This window comes from Meles meles, chromosome 13, assembly GCF_922984935.1.
Source record: "Meles meles chromosome 13, mMelMel3.1 paternal haplotype, whole genome shotgun sequence".
NCBI classification, from domain to species: Eukaryota; Metazoa; Chordata; class Mammalia; order Carnivora; family Mustelidae; genus Meles; species Meles meles.
Window position 1 is genome coordinate 36,770,751 of NC_060078.1, and position 26,928 is coordinate 36,797,678.

The following is a 26,928-nucleotide window of genomic DNA, read 5'->3' on the forward strand; positions in this document are numbered from 1 at the left end:
GAAGATAGGGAAAAGGGTGGGGAATATCGTCCAATTTACATATAGGATTCTCCAAGCAATGCATTTCTTTCTTTCTTTCTTTATCTTCCACTCATATAAGTGATAGAATCACCATGTTATAGGATGTCAAGGACCTTCCTTTGGTTCGTAAGGAAACCAAAGCACAAAGAGGGGAATACCTCCTTGGGATTGTACAGTAAGTGAGAGACAGTTGTAAGACTAGAACTCAGAACTCAGGTCTTCTGCCTCCTGCTCTGAGCCCTTTTTCCCAAACGTTTTGTAAGGGGTACTGGTTTGCAAGGGCAGGCCCTGGATGACAGCTTCTCTGCAGGGCCCAGCACAGCCCCTGGCTCACAGAGATGCTAGGCCAGACCTTGTCTTTGGTAAGAAGTAGTGCCCTCCCCATTTATTCCCTATTCTACCCCAGCTTAGGCTACTCGAGACACTTCCTCATTTCAGCTGTGTGGATTCCCTTACAGCTCAGTCCTTGCCACCATCGCAGACCTGGGCTCCCTTTTTTTACCTGCTTTCCCATGAGCTTGTCATCCACCTTCACTTTGTTTCTCTTGAGTGGGCACTATCAGGTAGTGACTAAGAGCCTGGACTTTAGAATCAAGTTCACCTGGGGGCACCTGGGTGGCTCAGTTGGTTAGGAGTCTGCTTTTGGCTCAGGTCATGATCTCAGAGTCCTGGGATTGAACCCTACATTAGACTCTGCTCAGTGAGGAGCCTGCTTCTCCCTCTCCCTCTGTGCTCTCTGTCTCCCTCAAAAAAAAAAAAAAAAAAAATCAAGTTCACCTGGATTTAAGTCCCACAGTTTAGCTCAGGGACTTCAGGCAAGTTATCAAACTACTCTCAGTCTCAGTTTCTGCATGTGCAAAATGGGTGTTAATAATAACCTTGTGTTCATGGAAAGGCAAGAATGATATTAGATGGAATATTAACTTTGGCTAAGGTGGATGAAGTATGAAGCATGTCTGACTCATGACAAGTGCTCAGAATCTGATAGCTGCTCATTATAATGTGCATCCTTACTAGACATGGCGGGTATAGCCAGCAGAATTCGGAGCCAGAAAGCTCTATTTGAAGATGCCCCACTGTATCTAATCCTATCTCCTGATACAAGCATTCCATGCTGCCTATAATGCTTTCTCAAATCATCCTGTGCTCAGAGATGTAAATGTATTCTCCTTCCTTTAGTCTACATGTACCAAGCATTTGCTCTATCAGGTAAGCTGACAGACAGTGGACACTCTGCCTCCAGCCCTGTGTCCTTTATGGAGCTGAGATAGAGGGTAGTTCACAGATTCTATGACCTGAGGGCTCCAGAGTTGAGCTATGACATCTTTCAGTTATATGGGAGGCACATCATTCAGGGAGGGAGTATGTCTAAAGACCTGCGCTCCCTTTGTCTCCTTCTCAAGGGAGTCTCAGTCCAAACAACAACACATTTATATCTCCTTCACTCTAGAGTGGCATTTACTCACAGCAAGAATTAGGAGAAAGGAGCGGCAGAAGGCCCTCTGGTTGCTGACCCTGCCTTGGCATGGCAACACCCCATTCCCTCTATGTGTCATCTATGCCTTAACACTTGAGAGCCCCTCCCATTATCCAGGTAGACTCAGACTAGAGCCTCCATTGGTTACAGAGCCCAGGTGGTCAGGACAGCCCTTATCAGAACAAGAAAGAAACATTGATTTCAAGATATCTTCAAACTCTGGAAATAAGCCCATTCCCCAAAATAGTGATTTTTGCACTTTATTGTAACTTTGTATATCCACATGAGCCCCATGAGAACACGATCACCCTGGCCTTGTATTGATTTTCATCCACAGTGCAAGGCAGAGTAGGAATTCAGCAAATATTTGTGGAGAGAATGATTCCCAGTGTCTAGAGGTTATTTTCCAAAACAAAGGGCTTACTATACGCTAGGTACCACTGTATGCATCTCACATGAAGTAACCTCCCTATGCCTCAGCTTTCTCATCTGTAAAATGGACGAAATATTAGGACTTGTATTTACTGTCACTTGTTACAAGTTGAATAACTTGGCCAAGACCACATGGTTAACAAACGATGAAGCCATGGCTTGAAATCACACAATCTGCATCTTAAATCTCGGGTCTCTGCTGCAGAGAACAGGCTGCAGAGCCATCTTAACAGAGAAGTAGGGTCTGGGCCATCCGCCCTTATGGGCGCTCATGATTCCCAACCCCCACATGGTATGTTCTGGTAAAATAACATTAAAATGACTATTTTTCTAGCTTGCTGGAGAAAGAACACACACCAAATTGCAAGCTTAAAGGAGGACATTGGTGCTAGTTTCTGCCATGTGGCAGTCCTATGGAAAAGTCTAGATTTGAAGTACTTTGGGGCTCCTCCCTCTTCTCTCAAGTACACTTCCCTCATCCCATCACAGATACAAGTCATGAGTTAGACTAATCTCCACAAGCACAGGGACCAAGTCTGTCCCATTATCTGATAGCTTCATTGCCGAGCCCAGTGCCTGGCAACAGCAAGGGCTAAAAAACAAACTTGCTGGATAAATGAATGAATGAAGGAGGGAGGGAAGAAGGAAGAAAGGAAGGAATTAATGTGATGGCTGCAGATTGTTTTAAAAGAAAGAACACTAAGTGTAACTATTCAGGGTTCAGAGAGAATAAGCCAATAGACAGAGTTTTCTTTTTTTGAGACTCAAGTTTTGAATCAAATCCCAGAACTCAGATTCCAGAAGAGACGACAAAAATAATTATCTTTAAAATTCACATTGACTGGCGTGACTTTTCTTTGGAAATTTTTGGTACATAAGTTTGAGAATGCCAGTTGGGAGGGAAGATTTTTTTTTTCTAATAAAATAGTACAGAGTATTTCAATTATCCCTGGGAAAAGGGCTGTCTGTTTTTCCCTCTTCAGCCTTTCACTGAACTCTGCCTGCCTTTTGAGGAAGTATGGGAAAGAACAAGACGCATCTGCTTCTTTCTTTTTCTCTAATAAAGTTTGTCATTAACTGAAAACTAAAATGCTGCCCTCTCCCCTGCATGATTAATGCCCAGCTCCCCTCTCCATGTTTGGACTCTGAGCCACCCATGAGGAATGGAACCCCACTGCCTTCCTTACCCCTGGGGAATGCCACACACAACACATGTGCAACCCAACACACACTGTGCACATGTGTGCAAGCGCACACCACACACGCTCATAGCCATGCCAATCTGCTCCGTGCTTCTTTCAACTGTGGGCCAACATGCTCAGCTGAGAGAGAGGGAATTTGGCCTCTGCCTCTTCTGGGGACTTCTGGGTTGTTTTTGTTGTTTGGGGTTTTTGTTTTGTTTTTGGTTTTGGTGTTTTGTTTTGTCTTATTTTGCAACCTGCTGATAGCAACAGTGAAGATCAAAGTTACCCTTTCTCTTCTTTGGGGAACCTAGCAAAATACAGAACAGGGCAGAGCTAGCTATCTTGGATAAGGGGGCCATTCCAGCCTGCTGGAAAGGACATGAAGAGATGGGCTGTTCCAGCCTCTTGCTGTTCCATCTTCTTTCTGAAGCACAGGTAGCATCCCCGGTGCACTCCGTGAGGATGGGAATCCTTGTCCGTTTCACTTACTGATGTGCCTTAGGTCCTTACAAGTGTGCCTGATACTTAATAGGTGCTCAAGAAAGACATGCTGCAATAATGAATAATTCTGGATAGTTTTTAGAAAAATGCTGGGGCACCTGGGTGGCTCAGTGGGTTAAAGCCTCTGCCTTCGGCTCAGGTCATGGTCTCAGGGTCCTGGGATCGAGCCCCACATCGGGCTCTCTGCTCAGCAGGGAGCCTGCTTCCTCCTCTCTCTCTCTCTGCCTGCCTCTCTGCCTACTTGTGATCTCTCTCTGTCAAATAAATAAATAAAATCTTTAAAAAAAAAAGAAAAATGCATCAACTTTCCTCACATACGCTGCCTGGAACATTCCGCCATTTCTACCCCTTCCCAAGGCACAGTGCCATGTGCACCTCAAGGGCCAGCACACTCTCACTTCCTCTTCCCGATTTTGCGTAGTTTCCACCCCAGGTGTAGCGATTACTCCCCCTTCCCAGCCCTCATAGCACTTTACCCATTCTGCTCTTCTTAAACAAATGGGCACGCTGAGTTACAATCATGTACTTACATTTTTGTCCTCCACTGGTAAAAAGGTTTTCCTAATTAGACATTCCATCTGTTCATTTCCATGTCCCTAGCATCTACTAAAATTATTGTCAGTCACGACAGCACAGTAACTGAAATGCTCTGGAGCCAAGCTACCTATTTGCTAACCAGGAGTCGCTGGTCAATTTCTACCTTCATTCTTTGTTTCCTTTTTCTGTTACCTGGTGATGCTAATGGTATCTATCACATAGTACTTGTCAGGGCTTTAATGAATTAATACATATAAAGCTCTTAGGACTCTGCTTTGGGCAAATTAAGCACTCAATAAATATTCACTTTTATTTTTTATTTAGAGTGGGGCTTATAGTTGACATTTGTTTTAATGTTTTTTTCTTAAATGGATGGCCCTGTCTTCATTTGTTTAGTATTCAAGCAATCTCTCCACACCAGTAACCCTTGATTTCTGTGACATCATCTCACCCTTAATCAGCAGGCCTTTTTGATAAAGCCAGTCTGGGTTAGACTTTCCGTCACTCATCAGAGAAAGAATCCTAACTTTACAAATCTGATAAACATCTGTTGGACTGAAAAGTTAATTGTTGAAAATCTGCTCTGCATTTTTGGGGGTGGGGGGAGGAAGCTAAATCTGGCGTTAACAGTAATGTCCAAATAGATTCTGCAACTAATTAGTCTTGCCCACCAGGTCAGGCTCACTTCTATAAGCCTTCAGCCACGTAGCACTGATCCGTATTTTGCCAAACATTCATTCCCATGTACACAAAACACATTCATACCCATGAAATTTCTTGGCCTGTCCAATCAGGAGGGGCAGGTATTGTCAACTTTGAGTCACTTGAATCAGTTTAGAGATTAACAGAGTTTGATAGCTAGCAGAAAAAAATAATTAACATTACTAAGTAGTAGACTATAATAAGTTTAACAGAAATTCTAAGTAAAATGGCCAAATGTTCACAGACATTTGGGGAAAGTCAGGATAAATCAAAATGAAACAAGATATTTTTAAAATTTTAGTCTAGGATTTACAGAGTCATTAATGTGACATTTGTGACCAGGGACTGTAAAGTACAAATGACTGTAAGGTAGCTGGACCACAGAACACTTTCTTCCAAAACCCTCTTTTGCATTCTGGTGTTCCTAGGAACACAGTTTGAGAAATGGTATTCCTAAGACATATCCTGGAGTCAACCATAAACCTTTAGTATTTTTGTTCCTGCTGGCCCCCTTTTTAAAGTTTTTTTTTTTTATTATTTTATCCGGCCTATTAAATTTCATAGTTTTCATATAAACACTCCACAAATGGTGTCCATATGAGTATGACAGCCTCTGATTCATGGGGGAATAACGGCTATCTTCCCGGGTGGGATAATATCTTTCATCTGTAGAATGTGAAAGACTCTACAGTGTGTGGGAACACTGACATGCCACTAGCAAGATAAGTCTTCCTGCCACCAAAAGAAGTGCCTTGTCCCAATTTAGAGAGGATCTAATTCTTTTTGACAGACTCACAAGTGTGCTGTGTCTGGGATATATTTTCTAGCTCTGGAAATTGGATCCAATCCTTCAAACCAGGACTTCCTTTTAAAGGCCACCCCATGAGCCAAAAAACAATTGGTGGATACTCACTCTTCTTTACTAACAGCATTGCTTTGCTAATATTCATTTGTTGAGTTTCTTTACTTATACTTTGCTTGGAACTTGGCCATTCTGTGACTGGTTATTCTAAGCAGAAAGGGAAGCAGCTCTAGAAATGTTGGCTTCCTCTCAATATCCTTCATTTCCCAGTCAAATATCCTGGTACTTGTTGCCCCTACGTATTCTTATCGGGAGACTTCTCTGTGGTTTCACATGAAACCACCTATCACTGTTAAATATTTACAGGCTGCCAGCACTCAGTACATGACACATAACAGACCTACATGGGACTGAGCATCTTCCCAGCAATTTACACAGTTCTCTTGTTGGGAGTTTCTGATGGAGATAATATCACAAACAGCAGGAGGAAATCTTATCAACCAGGAAGATGATACAAAAAGATCACTCTCTTCCAAATATCTCCCTCTTTAAGAGAAAATTCAGCCCAATAATACAAAGGTCATTGAAAAAGAGATTGTGATTCTTATTTAGATCATGTGGGCAATGATAAGGGAAGAGGCCAAGGAGGTAAATGATGGACAAAGAAAGTAGATGCTTGGGTCCAACATTGCTCAACATATTTTCCAACGAGCATCAGTTCTACAGAATATTAATAGTTCTTAATTGAAAAAAAAATTGGTTTGATGAATTTAGAAAACCTATGCTTAAAAGTTTTCTTATTTCAGGGGCGCCTGGGTGGCTCAGTGGGTTAAGGCCTCTGCCTTTCGCTCGGGTCATGATCCCAGGGTCCTGGGATCGAGCCCCGCATCGGGCTCTCTGCTTGGCAGGGAGCCTGCTTCCTCCTCTCTCTCTCTCTGCCTGCCTCTCTCCCTACTTGTGATCTCTATCTGTCAAATAAATAAATAAAATCTTTAAAAAAAAAAAAAAGTTTTCTTATTTCAGGACTTATCAAAGCCTTTAATACATTAATTACTTTTTGCAGCTGCAAAAGGGAGATGTTCCAAAAAGACCATGTTCTAAACACTTTGCATGAATTAACTTATTCTAATCCTCACAATTCCATGATGTAGGGATATTATTACCCTCTTTTCACAAAGGAGAAAGTCGAGGCACAAGGATATGTCATTTCTTGCCCAGAGTCACTCAGCAAATAGATAGTGAAATCAGAAATTAAACCCAGGCCTTCTGACTCCAGAGCTTTTGCTCTGATCCACAATACTATAATACTCAGTAAATACTGAGGGAAGTGTCAATGGACCATGGGGGTGATATCTGGGGAAAGGAATGTCACTGCCTGTAAATGGTTTTATTGCATGTTTAGAGTAAAGAATCTTCATACTATTTACCCCAAAGATACAGATGTACTGAAAAGAAGGGCCATCTGTACCCCAATGTTCATAGCAGCAATGGCCACAATCGCCAAACCGTGGAAAGAGCCAAGATGCACTTCAACAGACGAATGGATAAGGAAGATGTGGTCTATATAAACAATGGAATATTACACTTCCATCAGAAAGGATGAATACCCAATTTTTGCATCAACATGGGGGGCGGGCACTGGAGGAGATTAAGCTGAGTGAAATAAATCAAGCAGAGAGAGTCAATTATCATATGGTTTTACTTATTTGTGGAGCATAAGGAATAACACAGAGGACATTAGGAGAAGGAAAGGAAAAGTGAATTGGGGGAAATCATAGGGGGAGATGAACCATGAGAGACTGTAGACTCCGAGAAACAAACTGAGGGTTTTAGAGGGAAGGGAGGTGGGGGGTGAGGTGAGCCTGATGGTGGGTATTAAGGAGGGTACATATTGCATGGAGCACTGGGTATGGTGCATAAACAATGAATCTTAGAACATTGAAAAAATAAAATTAAATAAATAAATATAAAATATCAAAGATAGAAAGACTTTTGTGCCTTTTCATGTGACAATCATATCCCTGAGTCTTTCTAACGACACAAGCTTCTCCCACTTAAATTATGTCCTTAAGCATACGATGAATGGCGTAAGGGGGGAGTGTGAATCATGGGGTTATGTCTGTGGTTCTTTCTTGAACCACAAGAAATACTTAGGCTTTCCAGTTGCTTAATTAAGATGTTCTTAAATTATATTCCAAATTTTATGTACTTTTAAAAATTAATAGAATTTACTTTTTAAGTAGATTTAGGTTTATAAAGAAAATGAGCAGAAGCATTAACAGTTCCCACTTCCCCTTCTCCCCAAACCCATAAATAATTTTCCCTATTATTAATATCTTGCATTACTGTGGTATACTTGCTAAAACTGATGAACAAATATTGAAATTGTCTTATTAACTAAAGTCCATAGTTTATATTAGAGTTCATCTTTTGTGTTGTAGAGTTTGATGGATTTTGACAAATGCAAAATATCACATATCCACCATTGCAGTATCACACAGAACACTTTCAATTATTGTGCTCCAGGTATCAATCCCTCATTCTCTAACCCCCAATGCTTGGCAACCACCTTTTTCAAAATGTTATTTACTTGGTGTCACACAGGATGTAATCTTCACAGATTGGCTTCTTTCACTTTCAATATAAACTTAAGATTCCTTCAGATCTTTTGTGGCTTGGTAGTTCTTCTTCTTTTTTTTTTTTTTAACTGAGTATTATTCCACTGTATGGGTGTACCACAGTTTTTTAACCCATTCATGTTTTGAAAAAAAAATCTTGGTGCTTCCAAATTTTTTCAATTATGAATATAGCCACTATGAACATTCACATGCAGGTTTCCATGTAGAAGTAAATTTTTATATCATTTGGGTAAATGCCTAGAAGTGCAATTGCTGGATTATACATGAAAAGTAAGCTTAGTTTTGAAAGGAAGTATGAGACTATCTTCCAAAGTGGTTGTATCATTTTGCATTTTCAGCAGCAATAAATAAAAGTTCTTGTACTCCATATTCTTGCCAGCATTTGATATCGTCAGTGTGTTAGATTTTAGCTATTTTAATAGTTGTGTAGTAACATTTAATTGTTTTAATTTGCAATTTCCTAATAACATATGATTTTGAGCATCTTTTCTTATTCTTATTTGCCATTTGTATATCTTCTTTCTTAAAGTCTGTTCAGATCTTTTACCCATTTTTAAATTGGGCTATTTTCTTAATGAGTTTCAGGAGTTCTTGGTATATTTTGAAAGTATTTTCTCCTAGTCTGTGGCTTACTTTTTCATTTCTTAACAATGGCTTTCACAGAGAAAACCTTTTTAATTTTAAATCAAGTCCAACTTATTAATTTTTTTCTTTCATGGATTGTGCTTTTGGGTTTATATCCAAAAAGTAATTGACAAACCCAAAGTCACCTAGACTTTCTCCTGTATTATTTTAGGAGACATATTTTGCAATTTATATTTAGATCTGTGATCCATAACATTTTCACAGGAATGTTAATTTCTGTTAATGTCTATGTCTAGATTCTTTTTTTTTTTTTTTTGGCCTGTGAATGTCCAGTTATTCTAGCACCATTTGCTGAAAAAACTATAGAGTTTTCATTTAATTGTATCTGCTCCTTTGTCAAAGATTCGTTGACTATACTTGTGTGGATCTATTTCTGGGGTCCCTACACTGTCCTATTGATCTATTTGTCTATTCTTTTGCCAATACCATATGACTAGATTTAGAGAACAGCTTTATAGCAAGTCTTGAGATTAGGTAGTGAGAAACTTTCAGATTTGCTCTTCTTTAATATTGTGTGGGCTATTCTCTCTATTGTTTTTCCTTATAGACTTTAGAATCAGTGTATACCCACAAAATAACTTCTGAAGAGTTTAATTGGGATTGCATTGAATCTAAGATCAAGTTGGGAAAAACTGACAGCTCAACAATATTGAGTTTTCTTATCCACAAACATGGAATATCTCTCCATTTGTTTAGATCTTCTATGATTTATTTCATGAGCATTTTGCAGTTTTCCTCATATATTTTTGTATATATATATAGTTTACTTATTTATAATATATAATACATATATATAGTTGTCATTCTTAGATTTGAAATAGTTAATTTCTCTGTTTCTAGTCCCAGTATAAATGACATTAAGTTTATAAATCAAAATTCCAATTGTTCATTGATGGTATATAGGAAAGTGATTGACTTTTTTACATTTACCTGTACTTGGTATAATTATTTCTTAGTTCAAAGAGTTTTTCTCATGGACTCTTTGGGATTTTCTATATAAACCATAATTACAGCTTCAGATAAAGACAGTTTTTTTCTTCCTTCCTAACTGCATACCTCTTATTTCCTTTCCTTGCCTCATTGCATTAGCTAGGACTTCTAGTACAATGTTAAGTAGGGTTGAAGAGGGTTGGTTAGAAGGGACATCCTTGCCTTGTTTTTAATATTACAGGAAAAAACCTGTTAAGCATTAATATGATGTTACCTGTAGGTTTTCTCTACATGTGCATCAAGTCATGGAAGTTTCCCTCCATTCCTATTTTACTGAGAGATTTTGTCATGATATTTGTCTATAGTTTGTTTCTTATACTATCTTTGCCTGGTTTTGGTATTAGGATAATGCTGACTGCATGAAAAGTGATAAGAAATGTTCTCACTAATTCTATTTTTCTGGACAAGATTGTTTTTAAAAAATAGCATAATTCCCCCCAAAAAATAGCATAATTCCTTCCTTAGTGTTTGGTAGATTTCACCAAAGAACCATTTGGGGCTTTCTATTTTGGAAGGTTATTCATTTCTTTCATTCTGTGTTTTTTGTTGTTGTTTTTGATTTTGCTTTTTATTACCATCATCCATTTCACTACTGCCCCCCAAATGTGGCAACTACCAATCTGTTCTCTGTATTTATGAGTGTGGGTTTTGTTTTGTTAGATTCCATATATAAGTGAGATTATACAGTATTCGTCTCTCTCTGTCTGACTTATTTCGGTTATTTCACTTAGCATAATGCCCTCAAGGTCCATCCATGTTGTTGTAAGTAGCAGGATTTCTTCTTTTATAAAGAGATATATATATCTATACATACATATGTATAGATAGATATATATTCCATTTTCTTTATCTATTCCTTCATCTATCAATGAATACTTAAGTGTTTCCATGTCTTTGCTATTATAAATAATGCAGCAATAAACATGGAGGAGCAGATATCTTTTTGAGACAGTGATTTCATTTCCTTCAGATAAATACCCAAAAGTGGAATTAATGGATCATATGGTAGTTCTAGCTTTAATTTTCTGAGGAGCTTCCATACTATCTTCCACAGGGGCTGCACCAATTTACATTCCCACCAAGAGTACACAATGGTTTCCTTTTCTCCACATCCTTATGAACATTTGTTATTTCTTGTTTTCGTCTTTGTTTCTGATAGTAGCCATTCTAACAGGTGTGAGATGATCTCATTGTGTTTTTTAATTTGCATTTTTCTGCATTTCCCATTGGTCATTACAGATTCAATTTCTTTAATAGAAATAGACCTATTCAGGTTATCTACTTTTCCTTGTGTGAGTTTTGGTGGTTTTGTATCATTCAACGAATTGGTCGATTTCATTTCATTTATCACATTTGTGGACATAGAGTTCTTAATAATAGAATTTCATTACCCTCTTCATGGAATCAGTAGTGCTGCCCCCTCTTCCATTTCTGATATTAATCATTTGGGTCTTCTCTTTTTTCTCTTAGTTAGCCTGGCTAGATATTTATCAATTTTATTGATATTTGCAAAGAACCAGTGTTTGTTTTCAATGATTTTCCCCACTGATTTCCTTATTTTAATTTCACTGGCTTCTGCTCTAAGTTTTTTTTTCCTTCTCTTCTTACTTTAGTTTATATTTGTTCTTTTGCTAGTTTCTCAAGGTGGAAGCTTTGTTTATTGATTTTGATCTTTCTTCTTTTCTAGTATGTGCCTTCAATGCTATAAATTTCCCTTCAACCACTGTTTTTCCTACCTCCCACACATTTTGATAAGTTATATTTTCATTTTCATTTGGTTCAAGATATTTTAAAATTTCTGTTGACAGTTCTTTGAACCATGTGTTATTTAGAAGTGTATTGTTTAATTTCCAAATATTTTAGTATTTTTCTGGCTATCTTTCTGTTATTGATTTCCAATTTGATTCCATTGTGGTCTGAGAGACTACTTTCTATTATTTCTATTTTCTTAAATATATGATGGTATGTTTTTTTTTTTAAAGATTTTGTTTTTATTTTATTTATTTGACAGAGAGAAATCACAAGAGAGGCAGGCAGAGAGAGAGGAAGGGAAGCAGGCTCTCCGCTGAGCAGAGAGCCCGATGCGGGACTCGATCCCAGGACCCTGAGATCATGACCTGAGCTGAAGGCAGCGGCTTAACCCACTGAGCCACCCAGGCGCCCTATGATGGTATGTTTTATGACCCAGAATGTGGTTTATCTTGGTAAATCTTAAATATATGCTTGAGAAAAATATGTATTTTGCTGTTGTTGGATGAAATATTTTATGAATGCCAACTAGACTCAGTTGACTGAGGGTTCTGTTCTGTTTAAATATATTCATATACAGTTGACCTCCAGATCTGTCAATTATTGTTAGAGGGGTATTGAAATCTCCATGTGTCATTCATAATTATGATTCAGAAATTCATAATAATGAATTTTTCTATTTCTTGTAAGTCTATCAGATTTTGTCACATGTATTTTAACTCTCTGTTGTTAGACACATACACAATAAGGACTGTTCTGGGAGAATTAACCATTTATAATGATAATGCCTCTATTTATCCCAGATAATTTTCTTTGCTCTGAAGTTTGCTTTGTGTGAAATTAATATAGCTACTCCAACTTTGATTAGATTTAACATAGTACATTTTTCTCCGTCTCTTTATTTTTAATATAACACTATCTTCATATTTAAAGTTGGTTACTTGTAGACAACATATAGTTGGTACTTTTTTTTTTCCAACCCACTTTCACCATCTTTTAATTGGTATTTTTAGATCATTCACATTTAAAGTGACCATTGATATAGTTGGCTTAATATCTACCATACTTGTAACTAGTTTCAATCTATTATTCTTGTTATTTTGTTTCTTTTCTCATCTTCCACTTTCTTCTCTGATTTTCATTGAACATCTTATATGATTGTATTTTCTGTCATCTTTGCACATTAATTATAAATTTTAAAAATTTTAGTGATTTCATTAGAATTTTCAATATAAATTTACAACTAATCCAAGTCCACTTTCAAATAACACTTTATTACTTCATGGCTAATATAGGTACTTTGTAAGAGAATCTTCCCTTTTCCTCCCTCCCATTTCTTATAACATTGTTGCCAACATTTCACTTATCCATATTAGACTGTTATTGAATACACTGTTGCTACTGTTGTGAACAGACTGCCACCTGTTATATTAATTTAAAATAAGAAAAATTAAAAACTTAATTTTGGTTCATTTATTTCTTTTCTGGCACTTTTTCTCTTGTTAGGCATATTTGAGTTTCTATCCTATATCATTTTCCTTTTCCCTAAAGAACTGTCTTAAGATTTCTTTCAAGGCAAGATGTTTCCCTCCCCCCAACTTTTTTTTTTTTTGGTCTGAGAATGTCTTCAGTTATTCTTTACTTTGAAGGATAATTTTTCAGGCTACAGAGTTCTGGGTTGTGGGTTTTTTGTGGGTTTTTTTTTTTTCCTTTCAACACCTTAAATATTTTACTCTTCTCTTACTTGTATGGATTCTGTAATTGTTAACTGTGTCCCTTTATATATAAAATTTCCCCATCTTCTTACTTCTTTAAGGATTATCCTTTTTTTTTTTTTAATTTCCTGCTGTTTGAATATGATATGCCTGGTTGTAGCTTTTGTAGTATTTACCCTTTCGGTATTGTCTAAGCTTTCTGGATCTGATGTTTTATTGTCTGTCACTAATTTTAGAAATTTCTCAGCCATTATTACTCTGAATTTTCTTCTGCTCCTTTTTCACTTCCTTCTTCTCTGGTATTCCCCTTATGCACATGTTACATCTTTGGTAATTGTCCCACAGTTTTTGGACATTCTGTTCCTTTTTATTTTCATTCATTTTCTCTTTGTGAAGTTTTCACAAATGTATCTTCAATTTTACCATTTCTTTTCTCAGCTGTGTCCAGTCTATAGATGACTCCTTCAAAGGCATTCTTAATTCGTGTTACAGTGTTTGAATTCTCACACTTCCTTTTGATTCCTTCTTATGGTTTCCATATTTCTGCTTACTTACATTACCCAGCTGTACTGTAGTATACCTTTTCCATCAGAACCACAGAGTATTAATCAAAGTTATTTTAAGTTCCTTGTCTGGTAATTCTATATCTCGGCCCTAGTGAGTCTGGTTCCAGTGCTTGTTTCTCTTAAAACTGTGTTTTGCATCTTAGTATGCCTTATCATTTCTTGTTAAAAGTCAGAAGTGATATTCTGAGTTAAAGAAACTGAGGTAAATAAGGCTTTAGGGTGAATTTTTATGTTTATCTGGCTGGAAGGTACACCGCATTTGATGTTTGCTGTAGCTGTAGATGTCAGAGGCTAAACTTGCTACTAGTATCCTTGTCTTTAGCTCCCTAATGTCTTTGAGTTTCCTGAGAGACTTCTTAAATAAAGTATGAGCCTTGAATTTCTTTTACTTGTAAAGCAATCTTATGTAGGAGCCTAACTGACATGGTGGTAGAGGGGGTAGGATAGCACTCTACAATCCTGTAATTAATTTTCTTTGTTTTAGTGAGCCTGTGTCCTGGGCTGCACATGAACATTTCCATTCTCCTATGTTGAAAGCAGTGGGGACATGGAGTTGGGTATATTGCTTCTTTTGGGGCAGTTAGTTTCTGGTAAACCCATGTCATTAGGCTCTGGTAAAATAATTTCTTCCCTTTTTCTTCTTTTTAACTTCTTCCTTCCTTCTTTCCTTCCTTCCTTCCTTCCTTCCTTCCTTCCTTCCTTCTTTCTTTCCTTCTTCCCTTCCTTCCTATCTTTTTTCTTTCTCTCTTTATTTCTTATTGAGGTATAATTATATTGAAGTATAATATCATTAAATATTCATTTCAGGAGAGCAACATAATGACTTGATATTTGTATATTTTGTCGAATGATGATCACAATAAATCTAGTTAACTGTCCATCACCATACATAGTACCTTCTGTGGTCATCATTCATGGTGGTACAAAATAGTTTATTTTTATGGAAGGTCTTTGTTAAGGAGAATGGAATATTCTGGGAGTATTTCAAAAATGTTTTCTTCTTCACTCCCATTGTCCCTACCAGAAACCCAAGGACACTTTTCTCTGAAGCCTGTGGGACTCCTGGAGGTAAAGCTCACAAAAGCAAATGGTCCCCCACCCTCACCCTAAGACTTTGTCTTTCAAACTAGTCTATGCTGAGCCTCTGGAAATTTTTAAATTGTAGTTTAGGTGCTCCTACTAGAACTATCTCCGGTGACAGCCTCTGCTCCTGGGCTTCTGCTCTCAGTAAACTATGATTCTCTGTAATCACCTCTTTCTCCAGCTTTCAGTGCAGTGGTTTAGCCTACAACCACAATCCTCTGATGACCCAAGAAGAATTGCTGATTTTCACCCTAGAAGGTTATTTTCTTGTTGTGAGCATGGGAGTAACAACTTCCATGTTCTAACATGTCAGACTTGAAACCAGAACTCAATTTCACATGCTTTGAAGGAAAAAATAAATACTACTGACACTTCCCACACTTCATTTGCTGTCTATGTGGATTAACTTTTATTCCACTAGAAATTCCCACTCCGTCTCTAATTAACAAAGATAATCTCACCGCTCAGTCAAGGCCCACCTCAAGTGTTCTCCCACCAATACACAGTGGAGTCTCTTGGTGACACATTTCTGTGGTACTTTAGTCCCTATACCATCCACCTGACCCAAACTTTTCTTTTGCTTTGACTTTTTCCAATCATTTGAGGACTTGAACTTTTTCAAGAGAGACCATGGAAAAACCCTTGGGAGAACTAAAACAACCTGGGAATTGATATCATTTCCTTCTCCTTGAGAGTCTCCTGGGGTCTTGCAGAATGAGTTTAGAGACAAGAGATTCCATGGATGCTGACTGTGTTGGGCATGTCCTCTCTTCCTCCAAATTTCAAGCTTCCACTCACCTGTAAGGTGACTTTGTAAGAAATAGAAAAAGGCAGGCATTCCTCCCCTAAGAATTTGAGTTCTATCTCTCATACACTAGCATAGTGATTTTGTGGGAGCAAGTTACTTTACTACCATCTGCGAGGAAATCTTGTAACACATACACACCTATGCTCTTACACTGTGAATGGAGCCCTTTTAGGTATGCAGGAACACCTGGCACACTCAAACTGAGAGGCCCTGACACTAATTTCTTAAAGCATTTACAAGTGATTTTCAGTCAGAACCATAAAATAGCAGGTATCTGAACCTCTTATATTAGATGTAAATGCTAACATTTATTTCTTTAAATCTTCTCTATGTCCATGTAAATCTTCCCTCTGTTCATTCAATTCTCATCTCTTCTTCAAAACACTGCCTAAGTCCTACCTTCTCTAAGATAATTTCAGGGACTCCTACAACCCCGTGATCTCCCACATCTCTTAAATTCTACACCACTGATCTATCCCATGGAGTTCATTATATATTGTCTTATCTTGTTCACTGTTATCTCAGAAATGTTAACTTTTCCATCTAAGGGGGCTGGATGCCCTGAGCACAGAGACAATGCCTTTATCTTTTCTTCTACTCCCTATTGCCTTTATTTGGGAGCACTGAGTGGTCTTTTTGTAAACACATTCTGGTTGGATGATACTATCTCCAGGAGACAAATGGAGTGTAGATTGTCTTAAACTTTTATTGCCTCAACCCTTGATGGTTGACTTCTGGAATCTCAGCAATATATAATTCTCTCCATTTTCTCTTTACAAATTTTAGGCCTGGAAAAAGACATAAGCCAATTGGAAACAAAGAAATACCACCCTTGCTTGAAAGTGTGAATGAAACTTCCAGAAAAATATAAAAATAAACAAAATGTAAAAACAAACAAACAAATAAATAAATAAAATTACATTTTTCGTAAGTTTTAGTTGTTTTATTTCAAGGCTGTCTGTCACACCATCTGCCTTCTTAGACATCCAGAAAGCAGTGTTTCTAAAATACATGCTTTTGGGCACCTGGGTAGCTCTGTTGGTTAAGCATCTACCTTCAGCTCAGGTTATGATCCCAGGGTCCTGGGATCCAGTCCTGCATTGGGCCTTCTGCTCAACAAGGAGCCTGCTTCTCCCTCACCCTTTGCCTGCCACTCTCCCTGTATATGCTGCCTCTGTCAAGTAAATAAATAAAATCCTTAAGAAAATAAAATAAAATACGTTCTTTCTATTAATAAATCTACCAGTCCTTCAGAATTGCTGAGTCCCTGCTATACTAGGCCATGAGAGAGATATATGCAAGAAATAAAACTGGGCTGAATGTGTTGTCTACCCTCAGCAAGGCTCCAAGTCCAGTTGGTGAGTAAAGTCAGGCTCACAGAGCACAGTGAACACCGGAGAGTGAACCTGATTGAAGTGCTATGCAAAGAGCTCGGAGGACAAGAAACAGAGGGGAGCTAGAATAGGCAGAGGGAGCTGGGCTTGGACCTAGGTTAGAGACCTAGAAGAGGACTTGGAAAGGAGCAAAGAAAGTTTGTTACATTTGGCATGGAAAAGACACCAAAAAGCCAAGACACAGAAAAGGCGAGTGGGGATATGTGCTTGAATCCAATAGAGGATACATTTATAGTAGCACTGGGAAATTAAAAGAGCTGCAGGAGGGGGTCAGTTTTGTAGAGGGCTTCTTACAGAAGCTATATATTAGTCACAATCTTTTTATCTGAAACCCAACTTATATTTGTTTAAGTAAAAAAGAGAGAGAGAGAACAAGAGAAGAAAAAAGGAAAAGGAAACAGAAAAAGGAAGGAAAGGAAGGAGGAAGGAAAGGAGGGAGGGAGACAATAAAGTAACTTATTAGTGTCTATATCTTCAGATGCCTGGATCCAGGTGTTCACAGGTGATGTCAACAGAAATATCCTTCTGCAATTTTAACTGTATTCTCCTCTACATTAAATTCATCTCTACATGGTGGCAAATGGTTAACAGCACTCCACATTTCCATTTTATCAACTCAGCAGTCAACAACGGAAAGGAAGCTTCTCCTTTGTAATGACCCTAGCGAATTATTCCATGAGTGTCTCCATGACTCATAGATTTATACCATGGGTCAGTCTCTTCACCAGTTACTGCAGCTAGAGGGATGTAGTGCTTTGCTTGGCCTGCTCGCAATGTGCACTCCTAGACCCCAGGAGGGAGCCTGCTATGCCCAGACCACTTGAATTTTGTGTCAGGAAAGAGAAGAGATGGTTGTCCAAAAAAAAAACAAAAAACAAAAACAAAACTAGGAAGCCATTATGTAAAAGGAAATGAGTGCAGGGCAGGAAACTCTAAAGGAAATCAACCTTAGAAAACTGAGTAGAGGGCAGCTTATGAAGTAGACATCATTAAACAATTGCTAGAATTCAGTGGAAGCAATTCAGAGATAACAGGAAGGAGAACAGCTGAACAGGAGCACACAAGAGACTCTGAAGCATGGAGTCAGGCAACTGACTCCATTGAGCAATGCAAGATGAACCCTAATACTCTGAGATCAGTGGACTTTGCTTTTCTCTTCTTCCTCTCAGTGCTGTTCATTGTCATAGTCACTAGCCATACATGGCTACTTAAATTAAAATTAATTAGAATTAAATAAAATTAAAAATTCAGTTCTCACTTGCACTATTCACATTTCAAGTGCTCAATAACCACATGTGACTAAAAGCTACCATACGATCAAGCACAGAATAGAGTATTTTCAGCACTGCAGAAAGTTCTATTAGGTAGCGCTGGATTAAACTATCACTTCCATCATTTCAGTTAATTTTCCCAAGAAACATATGTGCTCAGATATCACACTTTTCTGTTGCTGTTCAATTTAAAATAATGAGAAAATGAGAGTAGAATTATTCTGTTAATGATAGAGCCAATATAGAATCTCCAACAAGAGGCTTAAGCTCAAACCTGAAATTCAATTAAAAACGTTGATTATCTATCCATTGCTCCACCTAGCCCCCTGCGTGCTCTCTCTTTTCCTTTCCTCTAAGCATGTCTTGTCAAGTTGGAAAATACGTTGTGATTATTGGAAGTCAGTCAGGTTGATTAAGAGACACCAATTAAGTATCTACTGAAAGGAGAGAAGAAGATGCTGGTTAATTCTTGCTTTGGAGCTCCATGGCCCTCGACTGGTATTATGCAGAACTCCAGCAGGATTTTAGGAAACAATTCTCCAATTGCTTCTGTCAGTGACCCATCATATACCCTGGATGGCCCTGAGAGCATACTGGGAAACCTGGAGTTCTGGGACTGAATCTTCCTGTACCTGAGAACAAGTATTTACAATGGCCACATCCCCAGACGGCACCACAGGTTTCCTATCTTAAGGGAAATGTCGTGCTACATAAAGGACGTCCTTCGGGTTTTATAAACATAGTGGAGAGGATTTTGGAGTGAGTCTGAGTGTCCAGCAGGAGAGAAAAAGAGGGCAATGGGATGGCAACCATCATTTACTGAGCTCCTGCTATGGGCAGACTCTATGCCAGAGACATGACAACCAAGGTCTTTAATCTAAGTACCAGATACATGTGGGGATGTCAGGAAGGGGTTATGTCCAATAGTACTGACAACAAAACCGAGGCTCAGCAAGGTCAAGCAATTGTACGAACACTTCAAATTTATTATTAAGTGACATAGGTGGGATATAAACCCATCATTGGCTGATACCAGTTTCAAGTTCCTCACCACCTTGCACTCCTGTACTATTTGCTGTAAGATGATCAAGCCTGGCCCTTTGGTTAGGACCATCTCCTCCACTTACTCAGAAGTCCACACAGACTCCAGTTGGTAATACCTAGGATGCTGGGCAATGCTCAGACTGGAGGTTTGTTACCTTTGCCTGGGGTATATAGGTAAGGATCTTGGCCCACTTCTTGTTCCCATGTAATCCTTGAGTCATTTTCTTCCAGCAAACAGTTATGGAGAATCTATTATGCGTCAGGTGCTGGGGATATAGAACTGAATAAATAAATCATGGACTCTGCCTTCAAATAGCTCATGATATCTTGTGCTATATAGATATTTCAGTCAACTATTATAAAGCAGGGAGGCAGGTATAATGATAGAAGGAAAAACAGGATTCTGTGCAGCAGTGTCCCAAAGGTGGAAGGAGCAGGGAGGAGAAGGGAGAGGGAGGAGCAGCCAGGAGCAGGCAATGGAGGGATGAAATTAATAATAATAATAGACTTGAGGCACCTGGGTGTCTCAGTCGGTTAAGCACCCAACTCTATGTTTCAGCTCCTTTCTTTACCTCATTTCCATTATCTTGGCTTTTTCCTACCTCATTTCCATTATCTTGGCTTTTTCCTACCTTTTTTCTATACCATTTATCAAAATTTTGTTTGAATCTATTTCACTTAGTATTTTGTAATTTAGTCTTCATTTCTGAAATAATTTAAATTGTTTTTTTGCCCCTCCCTTTTTTCATTCAACAAACTATGCTTTCATTTTTTTCCCCTGCTTTTTAAAATCTCTTTCCATTTTTTGTTTTTCGCATTTCTGATTCAAGGTGATTTGTTATATTCCCAAATGCTTGCCTGTGTACACTTGACTTAATTTTGCAATGTTGTCTTGTAGGGTTTTTTTCTTCATGGCTTTTTTTTTTCTTTTTCTTTTCTTTTCTTTCTTTCTTTTTATTTTCTTTTTTTGAGGACAATTTTCATCAACTGAAATTTGTTGACTTTTGCTTCCTGACTTAAATTAAATTAATTTAGATGTTAATTAAATGTCTTCCCTTGATTTTCAAAGATTTTTTTTTTTTTTGGTATTTAGAACATTTCTAATTCAGCATTGCCTTCTTCTGCCAGTATAGCAAAGTCCAATTCCTTAGTAGAGAGAGAGTGAGTGAGTGAGTGTGTGTGTGTGTGTACACATGATGTGGGAGATGGTCTGTGTCCACTATTCATTGGGGTTTTGGTTGTTTGTTGTCTGGAACAACCTTAAAAATTTCCATTTGGCTTCTTTTCTCTTTCACCATTCAGTTGTCAAGGGGGTCCTCTCCCTTCCTTTTTGCATCTTCTCCCTGAAGTCATGCCTTTCAATAACTAGCATTTCAAGTCAGGTACACTTTTAAGCACCTTTTTTTGACATCAATAATCAGATCTATCAATAAATATTTTTAGTATTTTCACACATAAGGTGAACTTTGTCTTTCTGGTTGTGGTTTTAGAACAATTTATGTCCAGCTTTAGGTCCCATCTTCTCTTTTTCTTATAGTTTTTCTCAAATTGCCTTTGCTTATCATAAACAGATTATGGTGAGAGTCTGAGTGAGAGCTCATGAAATTTGGTAATCTTTACTTCTGTAATTACCCTGAAGTTTACTAATTATCTGTGTGCTAGTTATACTGAGATTGTGAGTTTTGTGTAGTTTTATTTGTTCTTCTTGTTGTTCTGTATTATTTTTACAGGTTATATGGCTTGTGTAGCTCTAGGTAGCAGCTATTATTTTCAACTACCCAGAAGTTCCCCATGTAATATTGTACAACAACACTACAATTTTATTATCTAAGACAAAAATTTTGAGGCTGTTTGAGCAGTATATCCCAAATCATGCAGCTGGCAACTGACAGAAGCTGAGAACAATAGAGTGTAGTGATAAGAGCCCAAACTGTAGGATAAAATAAATCTGATTTTAAGTACTAGTGTTCTAGCTGTGTGATCATCTACAATTTATTTAACTGCTCTAAACCATCCATACCCACATTAAACAAATGGAGATTATAGTACTTACTCCTTGGTTCTTCAGTGCAAACTAAAAGAGACAACTTTTTAAAGTCTTGAATATAATACAACTCAATAGATATAATAGAAGTCGCTTTTCCCAAAAACTTCTCTTTACAACTTTTTTTCCAGAGTTCTACAATATCCTCTGCCAGTCCTGTCAGAAAGAATTTTGACCAACCCAATCTTGACTTGCTCCAGGGAAGAGTTAAGTTCAACCTAGCATGTGAGAATGAAACATAGCTCTCATATTTTTAAAACATCAAAAGTAATATGTCAGATTCAGAAGGGAATTTCAGAATGGTCTACTCTCCCACTGGATGCTTCAACTGCTCCAAAAGATCCCAGCAATTGATTATTCATTTCATTTTTTCATTTTGTGGATCTCCAATTGCAAATAAACATAATCACTATTTCCTCAACAGCTTATCTTTTCTTATGTTAAACTGACATCTTCCTCCCTTCAACCTCCATTCACTGGATCCAGTCTCGCCAACTGAAAGTCATTATAGTAATTTTACTTCTCAGTGATCCAAGGACCTCCAAAATAGATCTGGATCACTGGAGGTGTTATTTGAAAACAACCATTAAGCCTTTCTCCCAAGACTGTGAAGCCTTCATTGTTTTGGTGATTGGTTCTGCTCTATTTGCAGAAATAAGTGGGCTTCTGCATGATTGTCCCTAGGATAGATTATAGGATGATGTTTTCCCCTGTTTACTAAGTGTACCAGACCCCTCTAAGAAATGTCCATTTTGGATCTTCTCTGGAATCCTGACCTTCCATATGGCACAGCATCTGTGGCAGTGGTTTCTTTTTATGGATGCTGGAGTGCATTATCTAGTTATAGGATAAAGACGTGTGCCCAGCAGGGCTCAGGACCAGTAATGAATGCTATTATTTTTTATTTTTCTCTAATGTTTTCTCTTATTAGACTTTTTTGGGATAGGTTTTCTCACTCTTGCTCTCATTCTCCCCATCCCTGGGAGCATTTTATTCTATTTGATTGAGTAGGTCAGTTATGTAAACTGATGAGTTGCACAGAAACATGACACAAATATTAAATCAGCTTTCATCAAGCAACTTTTAGAATAGCCCCAAGTTTTAGATATAGTTATAAGTGGATATCATGGAACCCCATTATAGTAGTAAACATGACTACATGACTAAAAATAGCAGAATATTGTCTAGTTGAATTGTTACTTGTAGACCTCCCTTACCCAATCATGATTTCACCACTTCACCACTTCAGGCCCCATGTCATACTTTCTTCATCTAGCCAACACAATCACCAAACTCATAAAGCATCTGATATTCTAACTTCCCCAAACCAGTGATTATCATTCACAAAACTGTGGTATTGATAATAGCAATAGTAATAATAATAATGATAGATCGGTTTTAGTGAGTACTGTGTGTCTACTGGGTTAAATGCTTTGTATTTATTATTTAATTTGATCACCACAAAAGTCCTGTAAGTAGTCCATAGACCATGCCTTTTCCTAAATTTACCTTAAAATATCTCTCTCTTCACCAAGCTTTTTGAAAGAGTCTCTACTTCATGACTTTCTTTTGCAGCCAATTGGTATTTGGCTCCTGCCCTCACCATTCTGTTAAAAACTCATCACCAAGAATCATTTTATGGACCAATTATTATCCTGTTGGACCTTTCTTGAAGACTAATGTTGTTGACCACTACCTTGTTCATACAATTTTCTAACAAGTATTATTATCCCCATTTTACAGATGAAGAAATCAAGGCTTCCATGTGTTGAATAATTTGCCCAAGGTCATACAACTAGCAAGTCAAAGATCCAGGTTTTATAGAGAGTTCAAGTACTTTGCCTCACTAGACAATCCCATATCTCAAAATTTAAACCACATACTTCCTTAACCAACTTTAGTCCAAAGATATTCACTTCATTTCTGTGGCTCTTCTTTAAGATTGAGGTTCCAGGATCCTAAACTAAAATTATGACTTTCTACTCACAACAGTCTTCAGGTAATCATACTTCTTTGAATGATGTTAATCTCTCCAAGTCCCTCAATCCTCTTTTCCCTGATCACACTGCTCTACTTTCCCTATTTACCCAGCACCAGATACAGAGTCAACCAGTCACTCTATTTCTGAATAGTTGCCCTCTGCTGAGAAAGGATATCATTTCAGCAACATCTTCAGTGCTTTTACAATTAATATTCCCATCCATTCCCTTTATCTCTTTCCCTAAGTCCAACACTCCACTTCTGCCCCTTTACTTTCTTTTACTTCTTCAATACAATAGAGGCCACAGAAGTATGAAAAAATATCTCACTTCTTTCTCCAAAATTATTTTTATTCATCTTCTTCTTCCTACACCTACACTTCAAAATTAGCTGCATGTTAGAATCCCATCAGAAAATTATAAAATTCCCAATACCCAAGCAGAACTTTAGACCAAATAATCCAACATCTTCTGGAGGTAGGATCTAGACATTGATATATTTGCACCTCAGTGGATTCCAATAAACAGTCAAGTTTGTGGACCACTGCTCTAATTTCAAATATTCTTATAGGAATGTCCCAAACCAGCATGATTATAAGGGTCACTTGTGATGTTTATTATACATTGAAATCCCCTGATCCCTCTGGTGGATCTTCTAAATCTACTAATTTAGAAGTTCTGAGCTGGGGACCAGGAACATTTTTCACAAATACTTACAGATAATTCTTGTTTATAGGGTAATTTAGGAAATGCCATTCCAAATTTTCTGTATTTCCTCCCTGATATATTTATTCTCTATCAGCTTTTCATTTGAGCTCAAATATCTTTAAGTATTTTTCATTCTTGATCATCATCCTTCAGCTTTATATCTTCCTAAAATTACAAACATACCTCTCATCTCCTTTTATCATCAAAAGTCTTGACAGTGTCTCCCATTCAATTTTTACCCGAGGATAATCTGGCTTCTATCCACACTGTTTTTCTAACTCAGGATTGCCAAGAATTACCCCAAAGGCTTTTCTGTTCTGTTTGGCTTTCAACTAAATTCACGTCCTTGTAGCATTTGCCATTAGCCATCCCCCTATTCCAGAAATACTAGTCTCCCTTAATTTTTCTCCTACTTCCTTGACCAGTCTTCCCCTGTCTTTTTTAGTGATTCGGCCCTCTCTGTCCTCCCCATTAGTATTTTTTATAGAATTCTATTTTTTCACTGTTCTTCTCAGCCACAGTCTCTTTGGGTGTTCTCATCCATTCTGTGGGCTTCAAACCATAGCTACATATGGATTAGTTTCAAAGTTATATGTCCAAAAATGCAAAAAGAGAGGAGGACCAAGATGGCAGAGGAGTCGGAGATCTAAACCTCATTGGATCCCAGGAGTTCAGCTAGATAGTTATTAAACCATTCTGAACACCTATAACTCAACAGGAGATCAAAGAGAAGAAGAGTAGCAATGACTTTCTGGAAGGTAGAATGTGCAAAGTGAATCCAAGGTGATATACATGAAGAGAAACCGAGGTGGGAGGGGACAGCTCCAGCAAGCAGTAGAGCAACCAAGCACAAAATCAGAACTTTTAGAAGTCTACTCCATGGAGGGGCATTGCTCCAGAGGCTAACAAAGGGGAGGAACCCTCGGGGGGACAGTGTGATCTCAGGTCTCTCAAGGTCACAGAAAGACTGAGGGTATCTGAGTGTGGCAGAGCTGCCAGGTATTGGAGTGGGGAAACTGGCTGCAGAGACAGAGCTGAGGAGGAGCTCTCAGCTCAGGGTTAACTTAAACCATGATCCAAGGCACAGTTGGGCAACTACTATTCAAGCAGGGACCCCACAAGTGGCAGACCCCAGGAGACTCACCTTTCTCCCACAGAGGAGTGGCATGGGAGTATGGCAGGAAACTGCTGGGTTTGGAGACTCCAAATGGGGCCATGTGCTGGAGATAGAAATGCTCAGTCACAGGCCGGGTGAGCTCAGAGAGTGGCCAGAGATCAGGGAGACGGGAGTGATTGAGCGCTTTTCTCCGAGGGCACAATGAGGAGTGGGAGACCGAGCTCTTGTCTTCTCCTGGCTGGAGATTAAGAGGCTGCCATTTTCATTCCCATCCTCCAGAGCTCTATGGAAAGTGTTCAGGGAACAAAAGCTCTGGAGCAAACCCAAGGAGATTACTTAGCCTGGCCCCTGGCAAGGGCAGTGCAATTCCACCTCAGATAAAGACATTTGAGAATCACCACAACAGGTCCTTTCCCCAGAAGACTAGCAAGAACATCCAGCCAAGACCAAGTTCATCCATCAATAAGAACCGGGGAAATCCAGGGGCGCCTGGGTGGCTCAGTGGGTTAAAACCTCTGCCTTCAGCTCAGATCATGATCCCAGGGTCCTGGGATCGAGCCCTGCATCGGGCTCTCTGCTCCGTGGAGAGCCTGCTTCCTCCTCCCTCTCTGCCTCTCTGCCTACTTGTGATCTCTGTCTGTCAAATAAATAAATAAAATCTTAAAAAAAAAAAAAAAGAACTGGGGAACTCCAGAGCTAGGGGAATGTAGCACATAGAATACATGGTTTTTTCCCCATGATTCTTTAATTTTTTTAAATTTTTTATTATATTTTTTTTTTTAGATTTTATTTATTTATTTGTCAGAGAGAGAGAGAGCAAGCACAGGCAGACAGAGTGGCAGGCAGAGGCAGAGGGAGAAGCAGGCTCCCTGCCGAGCAAGGAGCCCGATGTGGGACTCGATCCCAGGATGCTGGGATCATGACCTGAGCCGAAGGCAGCTGCTTAACCAACTGAGCCACCCAGGCATCCCTTTTTATTCTATTTTTAAAAAATTTTTCCTCTTTCCAATTTTAACCTTTTTAAACTATTTTATCTTATCACTATCTTTTTAAAAATCTTCTTTAATTTTTATTGTTATAGTCATAGTCTATCTCTTCCTTGTATTTAACCTTTTTTGTATACATATAAGTTTTTCTTTCATTAAAATTTTGGGATATGTTTTTTTGTCCTAATAGAACAAAATATACCCTAAATCTAATGTACGCCTTTGTTCTAGTCTCCAGCCTGATCGCATTCTTTCCTCTTTTCTTTTTTTCTTTTTTTTTTAACCAACTTCTTATCATAACAGTTCCTTTTTTAGAAGCTTTTTAAATTTTAATCTGTACAGTCATATTCCATCCCTCCATTGTGTTTACCCTTATTTGTGTGTGTGTGTGTGTATACAAATTTCTTTAAAATTTTGGGAGGTACTTTCTTCTAACAGACCAAAACATATGCAAAATAAAGTGTGTGGCATGTGGCTTTGTTCTATTCACTAGTCTAACCAACTAACTAGTTATATATAAATATATATATATAT